At 44.7% G+C, this 19,257-nt stretch overlaps 1 pseudogene; it reads right to left on the bottom strand.

The window, feature by feature from the left end:
- Window positions 1-17,703: 17,703 nt before the first annotated feature.
- LOC135276219 (peptidyl-prolyl cis-trans isomerase NIMA-interacting 4-like) lies at window positions 17,704-18,099 on the bottom strand (annotated as a pseudogene).
- Window positions 18,100-19,257: the final 1,158 nt, after the last annotated feature.

Genomic DNA, 19,257 nt, shown 5'->3' with positions numbered 1-19,257 from the left:
TAAAATGAGGAAGAAGTTATCTGTCGCCCGGAGCAGAGTGTTGAGCGGAGAAATAAGACAAGAACGGTAGTCGCCCCCTTCTCTGCCGGGGAGACGGTCCAAGACCCCAGTGGATGCCTGAAACTGCAGACGGCACCCAGCTCTACGTGCCCTGTGAGTTTTGGATCTGGGAACCAAGGCAGCTACTGAGTGACTGCCAGGGGAGTAGTGTCTACAGGGTAGATACGCTAGGAAGGAGAGGATTCACATCCGAGCAGGGGTGGCGAGGGACTTCACCATGCTCCTCAGAATGCTGTGCCATTTAAAACTTACGTTTGTTTCTGGAGTTTTCCACTGAATATTTTTGGACTGTGGCTGACCACAGGTAACTGAAAGGCCCAGAAAGCAAAACCACAGATAAGGAGGGCCTAGGATACATACCAATAAAGGAAAACAAATAGATGACATGGTTGAAAGCAATATTTTCCAAAATGAATCATACACACCACACATAAGTGAAATGATATTGGGTGATACAGAGTAATGTATACACATATTTTGTTTTATTTTGTTTTATGAGACAGGGTCCCACTCTGTTGCCTGGGCTGGCGTCAGTGGCATGATCTTCACTCACTGCAGCCTCAACCTCCTGGGTTCAAGTGATTCTCCTGCTTCAGCCTCCCAAGCAGCTGGGATTATAGGCATGCGCCACTGTACCCAGCTAACTGGGTTTTTTAAATTATTTTTTGTAGAGACAGGTCTTGCCATTTGCCCAGGCTGGTCTCAAACTCCCAGGCTCAAGTGATACTCCCACCTTGGCCTCCGAAAGTGCTGGGGTTACAGGTGTGAGCTACCACACCCAGTCACATACTTTAATTTTATAGGTATAACTTTACTTTAGGCCAGGTGAGGTGGCTCACACCTGTAATCTCAGCACTTTGGAAGTCCGAGGTGGGAGTGCTGCCTGAGCTCAGGAGTTACAGATCACCTGGGCAACATGGTGAAACCCTGTCTCTACTAAAAATACAAACATCAGCCGGGCATGGTAGTGGGCACCTGTAATTCCAGCTACTCGGGAGGCTGAGGCATAAGAATTGCTTGAACCCAGGAGGCGGAGGTTGCAGTGAGCCAAGACTGCACCACTGCATTCCAGCCCAGGTGACAGAGTGAGACCCCATCTCAAAAAAAGGAAAAATTTCTAGGAGAACAAAAGAAGGAACAGACATTTCCAGACAAAGTGAAGAGCATGGGACAAGTAAGACTGTAGCACATCTACGGAACATTTGAGGAGTTTGGAATTTGGAGTCCATACCAAGGAAGCACGAAGAGCGGGCTGTTCTCCAGGAGACCTTGAATTCAGTGGCAGAAGGAGACAGAAGCCAGTGGCGTTGTAAAGGCCTGGGGGAAAGGCTGAAAGAGAGAAAAGGAAAGTCCATTGTAGTCATGTAGGAATTCTGCAGGCTCAGGGCCTTTGTATGCTGTTTTCTCTTTCTAGAGTTTTCCGTGGTGAACTGTCATGGTGATGTTATCAGGGAATGAGGCCCTTCAGATAACTGAAGCCCACTCTCTTAAGCAGCAATAGGTTAAAAACAGTTTCCCATTCTCATCCTCAGATTCCACATCAAAGGGAACTGTTAGCACCATCCACCAATGGTTCAAGCCATTATTCCCGCTGATTCCAGGCCCACGCAGAATCTGCAGTCGACAGATTGTACATCATACATGTCTCCATGCACATTTCTGCCATTTTGGCTGGCCTAAGGTCTTGGAGGAAAGCAACTGCCTCCTGATGGGCCCCCGCCTCCAGTCTTGCTCCTCCTCCGGCCCATTCTCCAAAACCCACATCCGATGATGTCACTCACTTAGGTTAACACGCCAGTGCCTTCTCATTGTCCTTAGCAGGGAATTCAACTTGGCAGACAAGGCAGTGCAGGAACCGGCCTCAACACCTCCAGCGTGAGTCCTAACTGCGATGGTATGCAAAGGCCATCTTCCAGGGAGCCCTGGAGACACTCTGCCTTTGCTCCTAGGGCTGGCTAACTGCTCTTTTGTAGGCCTCAGCCTAGACCAGCATCTTCCAATAGAACTTTCTACCATGATGGAAATGTGCTGTAATATGCATGCAGCCACTGAGCTCTGGAAATGGAGCGGTAGGAACTGAGTTTTTATTATTTAATTTCAGGCCAGGCGTGGTGGCTCACCCCTGTAATCCCAGCACTTTGGAAGGCTGAGGTGGACAGATCACCTGAGGTCAGAAGTTCGAGACCAGCCAGGCCAACATGGTGAGACCCCATTTGTACTAAAAATACAAAAATTAGCCGGGCATGGTGGCAGGTATCTCTAGTCTCAGCTACTCAAGAAGCTGAGACAGGAGAATCACTTGAACCCAGGAGGTGGAGGTTGCAGTTAGCTAAGACCACAACATTGTACTCCAGCCTGGGCAACAAGAGTGAAACTCCATCTCAAAAACAAACAAACGGGCTGGGCGCAGTGGCTCACACCTGTAATCCCAACACTTTGGGAGGCCAAGGCAGGTGGATCACTTGAGGTCAGAAATTTGAGACCAGCCTGGCCAACATGGTGAAACCCTGTCTCTACTAAAAATACAAAAATTAGCCAGGCATGGTGGTGTGTGCCCGTAATCCCAGCTACTCAGGAGGCTGAGGCGGAGAATCACTTGAACCCAGGAGGCAGAAGTTGCTGTGAGCTGAGATCGCACCACTGTACTCCAGCCTGGGTGACAGAGCAAGACTCTGTCTCAAAAAAACAAACAAACAAACAGACAAAAATATACTCTGTGTGTGTGTGTATATATATTTTTGTTTGTTTGTTTGTGTATATATATAATTTAAGTTTAGTTAACTTAAAATGTACCAGCCTGGGCAACAAAATGAGACCCCTATCTCTACAAAAACTAGGAAAATTTAGCTGGGTGTGTTGGCACACACCTCTAGTCCCAGCTACTTGGGAGGCTGAGCTGGGAGGATCACTTGAGCTGAGAGGTCGAAGCTGTAGTGGGCTGTGATTGAGCCATTACATTTCAACCTAGGTGACACAGAAAGGCCCTGTCACAAAAAAAATTTTTTAAATAAAATAAAATAAATGAAATGTAAAAGCCATGTGTGGTTTGTGGCTACCATATCAGAAGCTCAGTAGAGCTCACTTCCCCACAGCTCCGAAGCCTGCTGTGATTCTCTTTCTCTAGTCTGGGTTAGGCCTGCTTCTCTGGGCTCTTTCGGCCATCCTCACACCTACCACGAAGGATCGTAATGATTTACATGTGTCTCTCCAGTACGTAGCCACATGTCTGGCACCCAAGGGATACTCGATAAGTATGTCTCAGATAAATAAATGAACCAGCCAACAAATGATTCTGGACTTCTGTAGCTTCCTTCTTCTCCTGGCTGTGAAGTGACACTACTGCACAGAAAGGGTGGATTGAAAGAACTTGGAGCGCCGGGCGCGGTGGCTCACGCCTGTAATCCCAGCAATTTGGGAGGCCGAGGCGGGTGGATCACGAGGTCAAGAGATCGAGACCATCCTGGTCAACATGGTGAAACCCCATCTCTACTAAAAATACAAAAATTAGCTGGGCATGGTGGCGTGTGCTTGTAATCCCAGCTACTCAGGAGGCTGAGGCAGGAGAATTGCCTGAACCCAGGAGGTGGAGGTTGCTGTGATCCAAGATCGCACCATTGCACTCCAGCCTGGGTAACAAGAGCGAAACTCCGCCTCAAAAAAAAAAAAGAAAGAAAGAACGTGAGGACACACTGCCGGGCTGATCTGGCATGAGCTTGAGGCCCTTGCGCGCTGTTGTGCTCCCTACTCTGTTGCTTTATAAAGAAAGCAGTTTGCTTTATACGTGACCAGGGTGGGAAGTGAATATTCCTGCCTGAATTCACTCAACAGGTAGTCGGGGAGCAACTGTCTATGTGATATAAATTCAAGGGCTCTGTTTCCCCCAAACTCCTTCCCCAGCCAGGATCCTGATTTCGTCATTGTCTGAATGACAGTGTCTGAAATCACGGTGTGTCAGCAGGACTGTGCATTCTCTAAGGGGGCTAGCGAAGACTTTGTTCCTTTCCCTTCCAGCCTCCAATTGGCCGTCAGCATTCCTGGGCTTGTGACCGCTCCCTCCAGTCTCCGCCTCTGTGGTCACGTGGCCTTCCCTCCCATGTGTCTCTCCTAAGGACATCTGTCATTGGATTTAGGGCACAGTAATCATGAATGATGTCATCTAGGGATCCTTAACTGAATTACATCTGCAAAGATTCTCCAAATACAGTTATTTTCATAGTTTCTGGGGGACAGGACGTGAACATAGATTTTCGAGGGAGGCCACAATTCAACCCACTACAGTGACTTTTTTTATTTTTGAGACAGGATCTTGCTCTGTCACCAAGGCTGGAGTGTATCATGGCTCACTGCAGCCTCTAACTCCTGGGCTCAAGCAATCTTTCTGCCTCAGCCTCCTGAATAGCTGGGACTATAGGTGCGTGACACCATACCTGGGCAATTTCTGTAGATGTAGGAGCTGGCTATGTTGCCAGGGCTGGTTTTGAATTCCTGGGCTCGAACTCCAGGGCTCAAGTGATCCTCCCACCTCAGCCTCCCAAAATGCTGAGATTACAGGCATGAGCCACTGCGCCTGGCTTACAATTACTATTTATTTATTTATTTTTGAGGCAGAGTCTCATTCTGCTGCCCAGGCTGGAGTGCAGTGGTGCAGTCTCTGCTCACTGCACCCTCTACCTCCTGGGTTCAAGCGATTCTCCTGCCTCAGCCTCTTGAGTAGCTAGGATTACAGGCATATGCCAGCACACTTGGCATTTTTTTTTGTTTTCATTTTTTTTTTAGTAGAGACAGGGCTTCACTGTGTTAGCCAGGCTGATCTTGACCTCCTGACCTCAGGTGATTCACGTGCCTCAGCCTCCCAAAGTACTGGGATTACAGGTGTAATTCACTGTGCCGAGCCTACAGTGACTTTTCAACGTTGAGTTCTAGAGTTCCTCTCTACTCAACGATTTCAACATGCCTCCTCTGGAAGTGAGGAGGAATTACCGACCAAATTTAAGGTTGCAGTGATTAATTGTATTTGTTGGCTTGTTTGTTTCTGCCTGAAGGGGCTACAGCCCAGGAGAAGGGTGGGACGGAAAGGTTGAAGGGAAAGATGAGGATTGCCTCACACAGTGACCCAGGTGTCACGTGGACCAGACACGGGCTCTGATGGGGAAGTTCCCACCATTTCAAAATGACTTTTAAAAATTGCAGGCTGCTGCTGCAGCCCCAGCTAAGGTTGAAGCCAAGGAAGAGTCGGAGGAGTTGGACGAGGATATGGGATTTGGTCTCTTTAATCACCAGAAAGCAACCAACTTAGCCAGCTTTACTTGCAAAACAAGGAAATAAAGTTTTCTTTAAAAAGTCAAAAAGAGCTGGGCGCGGTGGCTCACGCCTATAATCCCAGCACTTTGGGAGGCTGAGGCAGGTGGATCACGAGGTCAAGAGATCGAGACCATCCTGGTCAACATGGTGAAACCCCGTCTCTACTAAAAATACAAAAAATTAGCTGGGCAAGGTGGTGCGTGCCTGTAATCCCAGCTACTCGGGAGGCTGAGGCAGGAGAATTGCTTGAACCCAGGAGGTGGAGGTTGCGGTGAGCCGAGATCGCGCCATTGCACTCCAGCCTGGGTAACAAGAGTGAAACTCCGTCTCAAAAAAAAAAAAAAGAAGTCAAAAAGAAAAAATTGCAGGCTGGGCACAGTGGCTCATACCTGTAACCCCAGCACTCTGGGAGGTCAAGGTAGGCAGATCACTTGAGGTCAGGAATTCAAGACCAGCCTGACCAACATGGTGAAACGCTTTCTCTCCAAAAAACACAAAAATTAGCTGGAGATGGTGGTGCACGCCTGTAGTCCCAGCTACTTGGGAGGCTGAGGTGGGAGAATTGCTTGAACTGGGGAGACAGAGATTGCAGTGAGCCAAGATCATGCCATTGCACTCCAGCCTGGGTGACAGAGTGAGACCTTGTCTCAAAAAAAAAGAAAATTGCAAACAATGGTTTCTTCTATATATAAAGTGCAAGAAAAATTAAAAAGGGGGCCGGGTACAGTGGCTCATGCCTGTAATCCCAGCACTTTGGGTGGCCGAGGCAGGCGGATCACGAGGTCAAGAAATTTCATCCTTGCCAACATGGTGAAACCACATCTCCACTAAAAATACAAAAATTAACTGGGCACGGTGGCGCATGCCCATAGTCCCAGCTACGTGGGAGGCTGAGGCAGAAGAATCACTTGAACCCGGGAGGCGGAGGTTGCAGTGAGCGGAGATCGCATCACTGCATTCTAGTCTGGGAGACAGAGTGAGACTTGATCTCAAAAAAAAGTTAAAATCCCGGTGTGGTGGCACATGCCTGTAGTCCCAGCTACTCAGGAGGTTGGAGTAGGAGGATCTCTTGATCCCAGGAATTGAGGTCCAGTCTCGGCAACATATTGGGACTCTATCTCTAAAAATACCTTTTTGTTTTAGGTGGGGTCTAGTGGCTCACACCTGTAATAGCAGCACTTGGGGAGGCTGAGGCGGGAGGATTGCTAGAGCTCAAAAATTCAGGACCAGCCTGGGCATTAGAGTGAGACCTTGTCTCTAAAAAAATTATATATATATGTTTAAATAAAAATAAAAATAAAATAAAAATTTAAAAAGAATGCCTGTAATAGTTTTTTTTTTTTTTTTGAGATGGAGTTTCACTCTGGTTGCCCAGGCTGAAGTGCAGTGGCACAATCTCAGCTCACTGCATCCTCCATCTTCCCGGTTCAAGGGATTCTCCTGCCTCAGCCTCCCAAATATCTGGAATTACAGGTGCCTACCACCACGCTGGGCTAATTTTTTGTATTTTTAGTAGGCATGGGGTTTCATCATGTTGGTCAGACTGGTCTTGAACTCCTTACCTCAGGTGATCCACCCACCTCAACCTTCCAAAGTGGCTGTGAGCCTCTGTGCCCAGCCACTGTAATAGTATTTTGTTTTAAATTAAAAAAATTTTTTTGGCTGGGTGCGGTGGCTCACGCCTGTAATCCCAGCACTTTGGGAGGCCGAGGCAGGCGGATCACCTGAGGTCGGGAGTTGGAGACCAGCCTGACCAACATGGAGCAATCCTGTCTCTACTAAAAATACAAAATATTAGCCAGGCATGGTGGCAGACACCTGTAATCTCAGCTACTCTGGAAGCTGAGGCAGGAGAATCACTTGAACCCGAGAGGCAGAGGTTGCGGTGAGCCGAGATCGGGCCATTGCACTCCAGTCTGGGCAACAAGAGCGAAACTCTTTCTCAAAAAAAAAAAAAAAAATTAAAAATTTTTGAGTAAAGAAAAAAATTAAATTTTTTTTTTTTTTTTTTTTTTGATACGGAGTTTCGCTCTTGTTACCCAGGCTGGAGTGCAATGGCGCGATCTCGGCTCACCGCAACCTCCGCCTCCCGGGTTCAGGCGATTCTCCTGCCTCAGCCTCCTGAGTAGCTGGGATTACAGGCACGCGCCACCATGCCTGGCTAATTTTTTGTATTTTTAGTAGAGACGGGGTTTCACCATGTTGACCAGGATGGTCTCGATCTCTTGACCTCGTGATCCACCTGCCTTGGCCTCCCAAAGTGCTGGGATTACAGGCGTGAGCCACTGTGCCCCGCCAAAAAAAATTTTTTTTTTTTTTTGAGACGGAGTTTTGCTCATTACCCAGGCTGGAGTGCAATGGTGTGATCTCGGCTCACTGCAACCTCCGCCTCCTGGGTTCAGGCAATTCTCCTGCCTTAGCCTCCTGAGTAGCTGGGATTACAGGCACGCACCACTGTGCCCAGCTAATTTTTTGTATTTTTAGTAGAGACGGGGGTTTCACCATGTTGACCAGGATGGTCTCGATCTCTTGACCTCGTGATCCACCCGCCTCGGCCTCCCAAAGTGCTGGGATTACAGGCTTGAGCCACCATGCCCGGCCCAATTTTTTTTTTAAAGATAGGTTTTCACCATGTTGGTCAGACTGGTCTCGAACTCCTGACCTCAGGTGATCCACCCATCTTGGCCTTCCAAAGTGCTGGGATTACAGGCATGAGCCACCACACCCAGCCTGTAATAGTATTTTTTAAATCAAATAAAATTGTAAGTAACTGAAATGTTTACCAGTGGGGAATGAGAAAAATAAATTATGGTGACTTTATTTAATAAAATATTTACACTTGTTAAATAAAATACATACTTGTTAAAAAGAATAATAGCATTCACGAGTGGGGATGGTGGGATTGAGGGCGGGAAAAAAATAATAATAACAGCATTCACTTGTATAACATTTGCCTTTGGACAGGTCCTATTCTAAGCACTTCTGCTATGAGATCAGAATTAAAAGTACTAACCCAGAGAGATGTCCAAGATATGCCGTTCAGCGGAAAAAAAGAACTACCACATTGCAACTTAAGTAGTATAATCCGATTTTTATAAATTAAAATGTAGCAGGACAAGCCCCAGATGAAACCTCCCAGACACCAGATTTAAAGAAGAAAGTGGCTTTATTTGGTGGGGAGTATCGGCAGACTTGTGTCTCAAGAACCTAGCTCCCTGACAAAGAAAATCCTAGCCCTTTTAAAGGCTTACAATTCTAGAAAGTACGTGAGAGGGTCATGATGGATGGAGTATGTGACCAGGTGGGGGTTTGAGCAAGATTGAGTGAGAACAATGGAGGGCGTTTCCCCATATTATGTCTGAGATCTATAGGAAGGAGTGCGATTAAGGGTGGGGGTTTTAATCTTTAACCTCCAGGCCTGATCAGCAGCGCCAGCCAACCTTGCCACTGACCTCATGCCTGCTGTCTCAACTTTTACTTCTTCCGCCTCTGAGACAAGAGACAGGAAAGGGGGATCTCTTCCCTCAAAAATATGATGTTTGTTTCCTCATACATTGCTGGTAGGAGAGTAAAAAGTTCATTTGCTGTGGGAAAGTCTGGCAGTTCCTCGAAAAGTTCAACATAGAATTGCCACACGACTCAGCAATTCTACTCCTAGAAATATGCCCAAGACCACTGAAAACAGAGACTCCAATACTCACAGATGGATATTCGTAACAGCACTCTTCCTATAGCCAAAAGGTGAGGTGCTGGCTTATTTTATGTGTTAACTTGGCTGGGTCATGGTGCCCAGATTTGATTGAATACTATTCTGGACGTTTTCTGTGAGGTTGTGTTTTAGATGAGATTAACATTTAAATGTGTGGACTTTGAGTAAAGTACTCCGCAGTGTGGCTGTGCCTCACCTGATGAGCTGAAGGCCTTAGGAGAACAAAGGCTGAGCTCCCCTGAGCAAGAAAGAATTCTGCCAGCAATGTCAGTTCTTCCCAGGGCATCCAGCCTGCTGGCCTACCCTTCAGATTTGGGAACTTCCAGCCTCCCTGATTGTGTGAATCAGTTCTTCAAAATAAATGTCTTTCTCTGTAGAAACAGAAAATTCTATGGTCCTGTTTCTCTGGGATAACCTTGACTAGGACAGGTAGGAACAATACAAATGTCACCTGTGAATGAATGGATGAACACATTTGTGGTATATAAATACAATGGAAAATATTATTCAGCCATTAAAATGCTGAAGGGATGAAGCAATTTTAATGGCTTAATGAATTCTTTTATAAAAAGGATGCTTCATGTTACAAAGTGTATCAGCCTCATAATCATTATTCTGGCTGGGCATGGTGGTCACCCCTATAATCCCAGCACTTTGGGAGGCTGAGGAGGGCAGATCATCTGAGACCAGGTGTTCCAGACCAGCCTAGCCAACATGGTGAAACCCCATTTCTACTAAAAGTACCAAAAATTAGCCGGGCGTGGTGGTGGGCACCTGTGATCTTAGCTACTCAGGAGGCTGAGGCAGGAGAATCACTTGAACCTGGGAGGCAGAGGCTGCAGTGAGCCGAGATCATGTCATTGTAATCCAGCCTGGAAAACAAGAGCAAAACTTCATCTCAAAAAAAAAAACCAGGCCGGGTGCCATGGCTCATACCTGTAATCCCAGCACTTTGGGAGGCCAAGGCGGGCAGATCACCTGAGGTTGGGAGTTCGAGACCAGCCTGACCAACATGGAGAAACCCCGCCTCTACTAAAAATACAAAATTAGCCGAGCGTGGTGGCGCATACCTGTAATCCCACCTACTCGGGAGGCTGAGGCAAAAGAATTGCTTGAACCCTGGAGGTGCAAGTTGTGGTGAGCCGAGTTCATGCCATTGAACTCCAGCCTGGGCAACAAGAGCAAAACTCTGTCTCAAAAAACATACATTATTCTAAGTGAAAGAAGTCAGACACAAAAGATCACATACAGTATGATTTCATTTATATAAAATACCCAGAATAGATAGAGCATAAAGGTAAGACTCAGGTTACTGTTTACCAGGGGAGAATGAGGAATGACTGCTTAATGAGTCCAAGGTTTGCTTTTGGGGTGATGGAAATGTTTTAGAAGTAGATAGAGGTGGTGTTTGCACACCATATGGACATACCAAATGCCACTGAATTGTTCACTTTAAATGGTTAATTTTATGTTATTGTGCTATTGTGTTAGTTACGTGAATTGCAACTCAGTTTTACAAATTATATATATATATATATATATATATATATATATATATATATATTACATTTTAAAATCTAGAATTTAAGAATTTGTACTCTGGAGTTAAACTGCCTGGATTAAAGCTAATTCTCTCTCTCACTGGCTAGCTGTGAGATCTTAGGCAAGCTATTGCACCTCTTTGTTTCCTCATGTATAAAACAGGAACAATATTACACCATTCTGATAGAAGGAAAAGTGAGTTGACCTATGTAAATTGCTTGTAACAGTGTCCAACACAGAGGAGGTGCTATGTAAGATGTAGCTGCTATTATTATTATTATTATCATTATGTCACCAAACTGTCACAGCACTCTGGAGAGGGAGAAGCCTTCATTTTTTCCTGTATATGCTTCTGCATTGTTTGAATATTTTTCAAGAAGCATGTAATATTTTTATAACAAAAGATGCAATAAAATGCATTGTAATAGGACTCTCAGAGTGTCTAGGGAACAAAATTAGAGTCAAGCTGATCTTCTGCCAGTGCTTTTAATCCACTGAAAATTGACCTGTGGCGGGTCACCCCAGCTTCAACCAAGGAGATGCTTTTATTCTGATACTTCTGATACTCTGGGTCCCTTATATGAGGGGGTCCTTGGTTTGACTAAGCAAAGACAGATTTTACTGCCTGATATAACAAAGTGTTCATCTCATCCTGATAAAATTGTATCATTTTTATTTATTTTTATTTTTATTTTAGAGATAGGATATCTCCATGTTGGCCGGGCTGGTCTTGAACTCCTGACCTCAGGTGATCTGCCCACCTCAGTCTCCCAAAGTGCTGGGATTACAGGCAGGAGTCGCCGTGCCCGGCCTTTTTTTTTTTTTTTTTTAAGACAGAGTCTGTCACCCAGGCTGGAGTGCAGTGATGCAATCTTGGCTCATTGCAGCCTCCGCCTCCTGGGTTCAAGTGATTCTCCTGCCTCAGCCTCCTGAGTAGCTGGGATTATAGGCATGCACCACCATGCCCAGCTAATTTTTGTATTTTTAGGTAGAGATATGATTTCACCATGTTGACCAGGATGGTCTCGATCTCCTGACCTCGTGATCCGCCTGCCTAGGACTCCCAAAGTGCTGGGATTACAGGCGTGAGCCACAGAGCCCGGCCTGTATCATCTTTTAAAATTAGTCCTCCTCTACATTGAATATTTATGGGCTTCTTGTGACAGAACTGGTTGTGTCCCTTGTTAGTCCTGTGTTGCAAGAGCAAATGACCTTATTAAACATCTAATTTTTAGAGATGCAGAACAGGTTGGTTTTCATTAACTTCTGTGGTGCCTGCTCCTCCCTCTTCATCTCAGTACCCTAATCCTTCTCCCTTTGAGCAGGGCTTCTGGGATCAAGAGTGCACATGATGGCCTATTTATATGTTGTTTTTGTTGTCCCAGCCTCCAGGCACTCTCCTTTGGCATTAGCATCCCGATTTTCCTTGGGCATCACATTCCTCCCTCACCATCTATCTCTGAGGTTTGGAGGATTTGAGATTTGGTTCCATCCCTTGGCTCTAAAAGTAGGCGAGGAGAGAGATCCAAGATGGCTGATCACTAGCAGCTCGGGATTGTAGCTCTCAGTGAAAGTGCAGAGAACGAGAGGATGCCACACTTTCAGATGATTTTTTGTTGCTCACGGACCAGGAGATTCCCAGTAGAGGAGCCCCACGGGTCGCCAGAGCGACTCTTGTGGTCAGCGCGGCGGTTTTGCCGGCACCTCGGCGAGGCAGTTCTTGGTGCAGAGTGAGCGGGACTGGGTCCCCTTTTGGCCGATGTTGTTTGGAGCTCTGGGAAGACAGAGTCACCTATTCAGCTGATTGAAGGACGGACTCAAGAAGGGAGCTAGACCAGAGATTCCCGGGCAGAAAAGCACCATCAATCTTAACACCGCTGTTTTGGCCGGCGCAATGGATTGCTCAGATTTTGGTGCTGGGAATCAACAAGTTGGACGTCCACTCAGAGACCTAATTTGAAAGTCGGTAATCACAAAGATGACAGGTGGATAAATTTACAATGAAGGGAAGAAACCAGTGTAAAAAGGCTGAGAATACCCAAAATCAGAATGCCTCTCCCTCTACAGGGGATCACAGTTCCTCATCAGCAACGGAACAAGCCCTGATGGAGAACGAGTGTGTTCCATTAACAGAAGTAGGCTTCAGAAGGTGGATGATAAGAAACTTCTGTGAATTAAAAGAACTTGTTCTAACCCAATGCAAAGAAACTAAGAACTTTGAAAAAAGGTTTGACGAAATCCTAATGAGAATAGACAATTTAGAGAGGAATATAAGTGAATTAATGGAGCTGAAAAACACAACACGAGAACTTTGCGAAGTATGCACAAGTTTTAACAGTCGAATTGATCAAGCAGAAGAAAGTATATCAGAGGTCGAAGACCAACTTAACGAAATAAAACGAGAAGTCAAGAATAGAGAAAAAAGGATAAAAAGGAATGAGCAAAGTCTCCAAGAAGTATGGGACTATGTGAAAAGACCTAATCTACATTTGACAGGTGTACCTGAATGTGACGAAGAGAATGAATCCAAGTTGGAAAATACTCTTCAGGAGATTATTCAGGAAAACTTTCCCAACCTAGTAAGGGAGGACAATATTCAACTCCAGGTAATACAGAGAACACCACAAAGATATTCCTCAAGAAGAGCAACCCCAAGGCACATAATCGTCAGATTCATTAGGGTTGAAATGAAGGAGAAAATACTAAGAGCAGCCAGAGAGGAAGGTCATGTTACCCACAAAGGGAAGCCTATCAGACTTATAGCAGATCTCTCAGCAAAAACCCTACAAGCCAGAAAAGAGTGGGGGCCAATATTCAACATCCTTAAAGAAAAGAACTTTCAACCCAGAATTTCATATCCAGCCAAACTAAGCTTCACAAGCAAAAGAAAAATAAAATCTGGCCGGGCACGGTGGCTCACGCCTGTAATCCCAGCACTTTGGGAGGCCGAGACGGGTGGATCACGAGGTCAAGAGATCAAGACCATCCTGGTCAACATGGTGAAACCCCGTCTCTACTAATACAAAAAATTAGCTGGGCATGGTGGCGCGTGCCTGTAATCCCAGCTACTCAGGAGGCTGAGGCAGGAGAATTGCCTGAACCCAGGAGGCGTAGGTTGCGGTGAGCCGAGATCGCGCCATTGCACTCCAGCCTGGGTAACAAGAGCAAAAAACTCCGTCTCAAAAGAAAAAAAAAAAAGAAAAGAAAAAGAAAAATAAAATCTTTTGCGAACAAGCAAGAACTTAGAGATTTCACCATCACCAGGCCTGCTTTACAAGAGCTTCTGAAAGAAGCACTACACATATAAAGGAACAACCAGTATCAGCCTTTCCAAAAATCTATCAAAAAGTAAAGAACATTAACATAGTGAAGAATTTACATCAACTAATGGGCAAAACAGCCAGCTAGCATCAAATGTCAGTATTAAACTCATATATATTATTAACTGTATAAAAAGCCAAAACCCATCGGTATGCTGTATCCAGACCCATCTCACATGCAATGATACACAAAGACTCAAAACAAAGGGACGGAGGAAGATTTACCAACCAAACGGAGAGCAAAAATAAATAAATAAATAAAAAGCAGGAGTTGTAATTCTCACCTCTGATAAAATAGACTTTAAAGCAACAAAGATCAAAAGAGGTAAAGAAGGACATTACATAATGGTAAAAGGATCAATGCAACAAGAAGAGCTAACGATCCTAAATATACACGTACCCAATACAGGAGCACCCAGATACATAAGACAAGTTCTTAATGACTTATAAAGAGACTTAGCCTCCCACACAATAATAGTGGGAGACTGTAACATCACATTGTCAATGCTAGACAGATCAACGAGATAGAAAATTAACAGGGACATCCAGGACTTGAACTCAGACCCGGAACAAGTAAACTTAATAAACATTTATAGAACTCTCCACTTCAAATACATAAAACATACATTCTTATCAGTACCATATCACACCTATTCCAAAAGTGACTATATAATTGGAAGTAAATCACTCATCAGTAATTGCATAGTATTTCATAGGTTTAAATGAAATATTGGTTGGCTGCTTGTTTGTTATTTTCTTCCCTTATTCCTTCCTGTCTCCATTGTTAAGCACAATTATTGGCATAAAAGAGGTTTTCAATTCCCATTTTTAGACTGCTTTCCAGCCTGGGCAATAAAGCAATACTCCCATTCTCTCTCCCTCTTTCTCTTCCTTTTTCTTCCTCTTCTTCATTTTTTTTTTCTTTCTCTCTTTCTTCCTTTTTTTTTCTTCTGAAAAAATAAATAAAATAAAAGGCACATGATCAGGTCTGGCCAATCAGATCATTCTATCCCTGTGGCCACTGTAATTGGCCCAGGGATGGGCACATGACTCAAAATGCTAATGGGACATTCGCCTGAGTTGTTTGCTAGAACTATTGGAAAAGATAATTTCTATTTCTTCTGGGATTGCTAAACTAATAGAAAATAACCTAAGTATCTGAGGAGTATGAAGAAAGCATAGGGATGGAGCCAAAAGATGAAAAGAGACAGTTACCTTAAAAAAAAAACTTGTAAATTTGACATAGTTTCAAATTTACAGAATAGCTACAAAAATAGTATGAAGAAATTCCCACATATTTACCCAGAATCACCAATCATACACACTTTTCATATTTGCTTTATAATTCTCTGAGAGCAAGAGTGAGAGAGAGGCTCTAGAATAGGCTGTTTTATCTCCAGGATCCAACTAGTCTTGAAACTGAGATCTACTCCCACACTCCTATTTTTTTTTTTGGAGAGGTTTTTTTATTTTTTGAGACGGGGTCCCACTCTTGTTGCCCAGATTGTAGTGCAATGGTGCAATCTGTCACTGCAACCTCCACCTCCAGGGTTCAAGTGATTCTCCTGCCTCAGCCTCCAGAGTAGCTGGGATTACAGGGATGCACCCCCATGCCCAGCTAATTTTTGTATTTTTAGTAGAGACAGGGTTTCTCCATGTTGGTCAGGCTGGTGTCGAACTCCTGACTTCAGGTGATCTACTTGCCTCGGCCTCCCAAAGTGCTAGGATTGCAGGTGTGAGCCACCATGCCCGGCCCTACTTTTTTTTTTCATTTAAAAATATTGTTTACACCACTTCGAACATCAGAGACCCAAGAAGAAGGTGCCATCTTGCTAAGAGAGCAATTCTCGAAGGATATCCACAAGACAGAAAGGTGACAAATAAAAATTCTCTTTTCAGAAAAAGAATACATGTTTTCAACTTAGACTAGAGCTAACAGGTGAAAGTTTATTAGTTCTGATGGTATTTCATACAGCCTGGGAATACATGGAGCCCATTTCACTTTTCAGTTCTTATCTGTGGGGGCCCCAATCCATTGGCATATTAGATTTGGCCGTATGTGTGGCTTATGTCTGGGAATTTATTGCTAATATTATTATTATTGTTTTTATTTTTAGAGACGGGGTCTTCCTCTATCACCTGGGTTGGAGTGCAGTGGCACGATCATAGCTAGCTCACTGCAGCCTTGAACTCCTGGGCTCAAGCCATCCTTCTAGCTCAGCTTCCCAAGCTACTGGGACTAAGGCTCATACCACTGCAGCTGGCTATTTACTAATATAAAATTACAAGACTTTGATATTTTAATTACTTAAATTAGACAAATTGGACATTAGCCTTATGCTGATTCTCTTTGGGTTAGACCTTGTTGTAAATACCCTAAAATGCTTTATTGTGTGGGAGAGAAAGGAATCAAGTGACAGCCATAGTCCATAGTGAGCAACCTTACAGATGTAAGTAATTGTGAAAACCACAGAATTGTAAAATTTGACAATTACAAATTGTTTTGGTGCTTTACATCCCCATAATTATTTTGGGGTTTCATCAGAATGTAGATTTGTTTATGAGAATGCGCGATGCAAGGGCATAGCCTCTATTGTGTGTCATAGCAGAGGAAAACTGTTCAGAAACACTGGGTTAAAACAGTCTTAATCAATCCTAGTAAGGACTGTCCTAGCCCTAACTCTATGTGTCCTTCAGGACTAATTTAAGAAGTAAACTCCTTTTCAAATTGGCTTACACATAAGTAGAAACTTGTTAACTTTCATAATTGAAAGGTCCAGGGTTAGAGCTGATTCAGATGTGGCTGCAATTAGGGGGTCAAACGTTCACCATCTCTCAGCTGTGCTCTCTTCAATATTGATTTTATTTTTAGACCATATGGTGGCAAGATGGTTGTAAACAACTCTAATGTGCGTCCTCTGAGACTCAAGTCCAGTGATAAAGAGTGTAAGGCTGGCTGCCTCGCTAAAGAGCCAAATGGACACACTTATCTCTCTATGCTGACTCCCCACACACACTCCTATCAGACCTCTCTGTGCTGGCTCCCCACACCTGCTCCTATCTGGTTTCTCCATTCAGGCTCCACATGCCCACTCCTGCATTCCTCACTCAACCCTTTCAAAATTTAAAAAGCCCACGGAAGATTTGTCCAATGGCAGTTTAACATTAACCTCCCCAGCCAGTCAACCTACCAATGAAACTGTCTGCTCTGTTTCCCTAACAATCAATCAAATCTCCTTACCAATGAAATTGTCTGCTCTTTGTTTCCCAATGACCAATCAACTACCTCCACTTCTTACAAAACCCCACGCCCTGAGAAGCCCATTGCGACTTCTCTGGCCCCTTCCTGGACCACAGAACCTTGCCCGGGAGCTGAATAAATTGGATTCTCATTTTTTCTCGCTGGCCTCAGTTTCCTCATTTTAACTCAGCAATATACCTTACAAAGAGAGAGCTTTTTTTTTTTTTTCCCCAGGCTGGAGTGCAGTGGTGTGATCATGGCTCACTGCAGCCTCAATCTCCCTGGCTCAAGCGATCCTCCCAGCTCAGCTTCTCAAGTAGCTGGGACCACAGGCATGTGCCACCACACCTGGCTAATTTTTTATGATGAGGTCTCAGTATGTTGCCTATGCTGGTCTTAAACTCCTGGGCTCAAGCAATCCACCTGCCTTGGCCTTTCAAAGTGCTGGGATTGCAGACATGAACCACTGTGCTCAGCTAAGAGCTTCTTTTGTATTTTTTTTTATTTTTATTTTTGTCTTTCACATGATTTTATTTTCTTCCTTCAACCATAAAAATATGATATCCAAATTTTGTCTTAACTGGTGGGTCTGTAAACACAGGCTTATCCATCCCACTTACAGGCAAGGCAAATGCTGCTTCTTGAAATGGTCCCACCATGGACCCTCTGGTCATCCAGCCCAAGTCGCCCCCTTGCCTGGCTTTATCTTCACTGTATTGTGTGGCCACTTCACTGAATCTCATCCCAGACTTTAACTTTTCCACGGCTTCCATGATTTTGCCATGTTTTTCACATAGAATGTGTCTGACCTTTACTGCATGGCCACCACCTTTGGGACCTTGAGCCTGCTTGTCAGCACTGTCACTCCCAGAGGCTGCTCCCCCTTTCCCCGCTTTTCCAGAACCACTTTTTCCTTAGGGCGGCATCTTGGAAACCTGCTGTTGAACTCTCTTCTTTTTTATTTTTAAAATTTATTTATTTATTTATCTATTATTATTTTTAGAGAGAGGGTCTCACTCTTCCTCCCAGGCTGGAGTGCAGTGGTGCAGTCTCAGCTCGTTGCAGCCTCTGCCTTCTTTGTTCAAGTAATTCTCCTGCCTCAGCCTCCTGAGTAGCTGGGACTATAGGCGTGCACGCTGCCACAACGGGCTAATTTTTTTTTTTTTTTTGAGACAGAGTCTTGCTCTAACGCCCAAGCTGGAGTGCAGTAGTGCAATCTTGACTCATTGCAACCTCTGCCTCCCTGGTTCAAGTGATTCTCCTGCCTCAGTCTCCCGAGTAGCTGGGACAACAGCTTTGTGGTACCACGCCCAACTAATTTTTTTTTTTTAGTAGAGACAAGGTTTCACCACGTTGCCCAGGCTTGAGAGCTTCTTTTCTAGAGCTCCTGCAAAATCTGCTGAGATTCACTCTGACTGATCTACCCTTGAATCAGTTTGTCACTGTTATCAGCAGAACACAATGTGCTGATCGGCTTAGACAGGGTCACACACGTTCCACCTCTGGATGGGGGTGATTGGCTGAGGCCTGGGTCACACACATTCTGCCTCTGAATGGGGAGCTGTGAAGGCCCAACAGGACCACATGGGGGTGGGGCAGGGAGAGATGAACCCTTCCAATCAAAATCTATCTGTTATTGAAGTGGATGCTAGAAAGGCAATCAATCAATAGTCATTTCACCCCAAGTGATCATCTTGAAAATGTCTGGAAAGAACCAGGTCAAAGAAAATGTCTGGCTCAGAACCCGTCCAGCCCCAAGAGTAGAAAAATGAAACCCATGATTTCTTGAAAATCTAGACTACGTTGTAATAAGGCATCACATGTTTCAGAAGTCACTTCTAACTCAAGCAGCCCAGAGCAAACTCATTCACTCATTCTCTTCAACAGAAGGCTTCTCAGGAAGTGAGTCCTCAAATTGCCTTTCCTCCATGCTTCGCCTGAATGGCCAGTCTTGCAACATCACTTCCCTATCATCCTTCAGCCTGGTCTCACCTTTGTCTTCTTACCATCAGGCATGCTTTGCTTGACCACAGGTTTCTCCGTTGTGTTAAAGGAAATACCTGGCTTTCTGCTAGTATCAGTTA

This window comes from Aotus nancymaae, unplaced genomic scaffold (assembly GCF_030222135.1).
Source record: "Aotus nancymaae isolate 86718 unplaced genomic scaffold, 86718_ANA_hifiasm-v0.15.2.pri h1tg000021l, whole genome shotgun sequence".
Classification (NCBI taxonomy): domain Eukaryota; kingdom Metazoa; phylum Chordata; class Mammalia; order Primates; family Aotidae; genus Aotus; species Aotus nancymaae.
The sequence above is the reverse complement of the archived record's forward strand: the minus strand, read 5'-3'. Positions and strand labels throughout refer to the sequence as shown.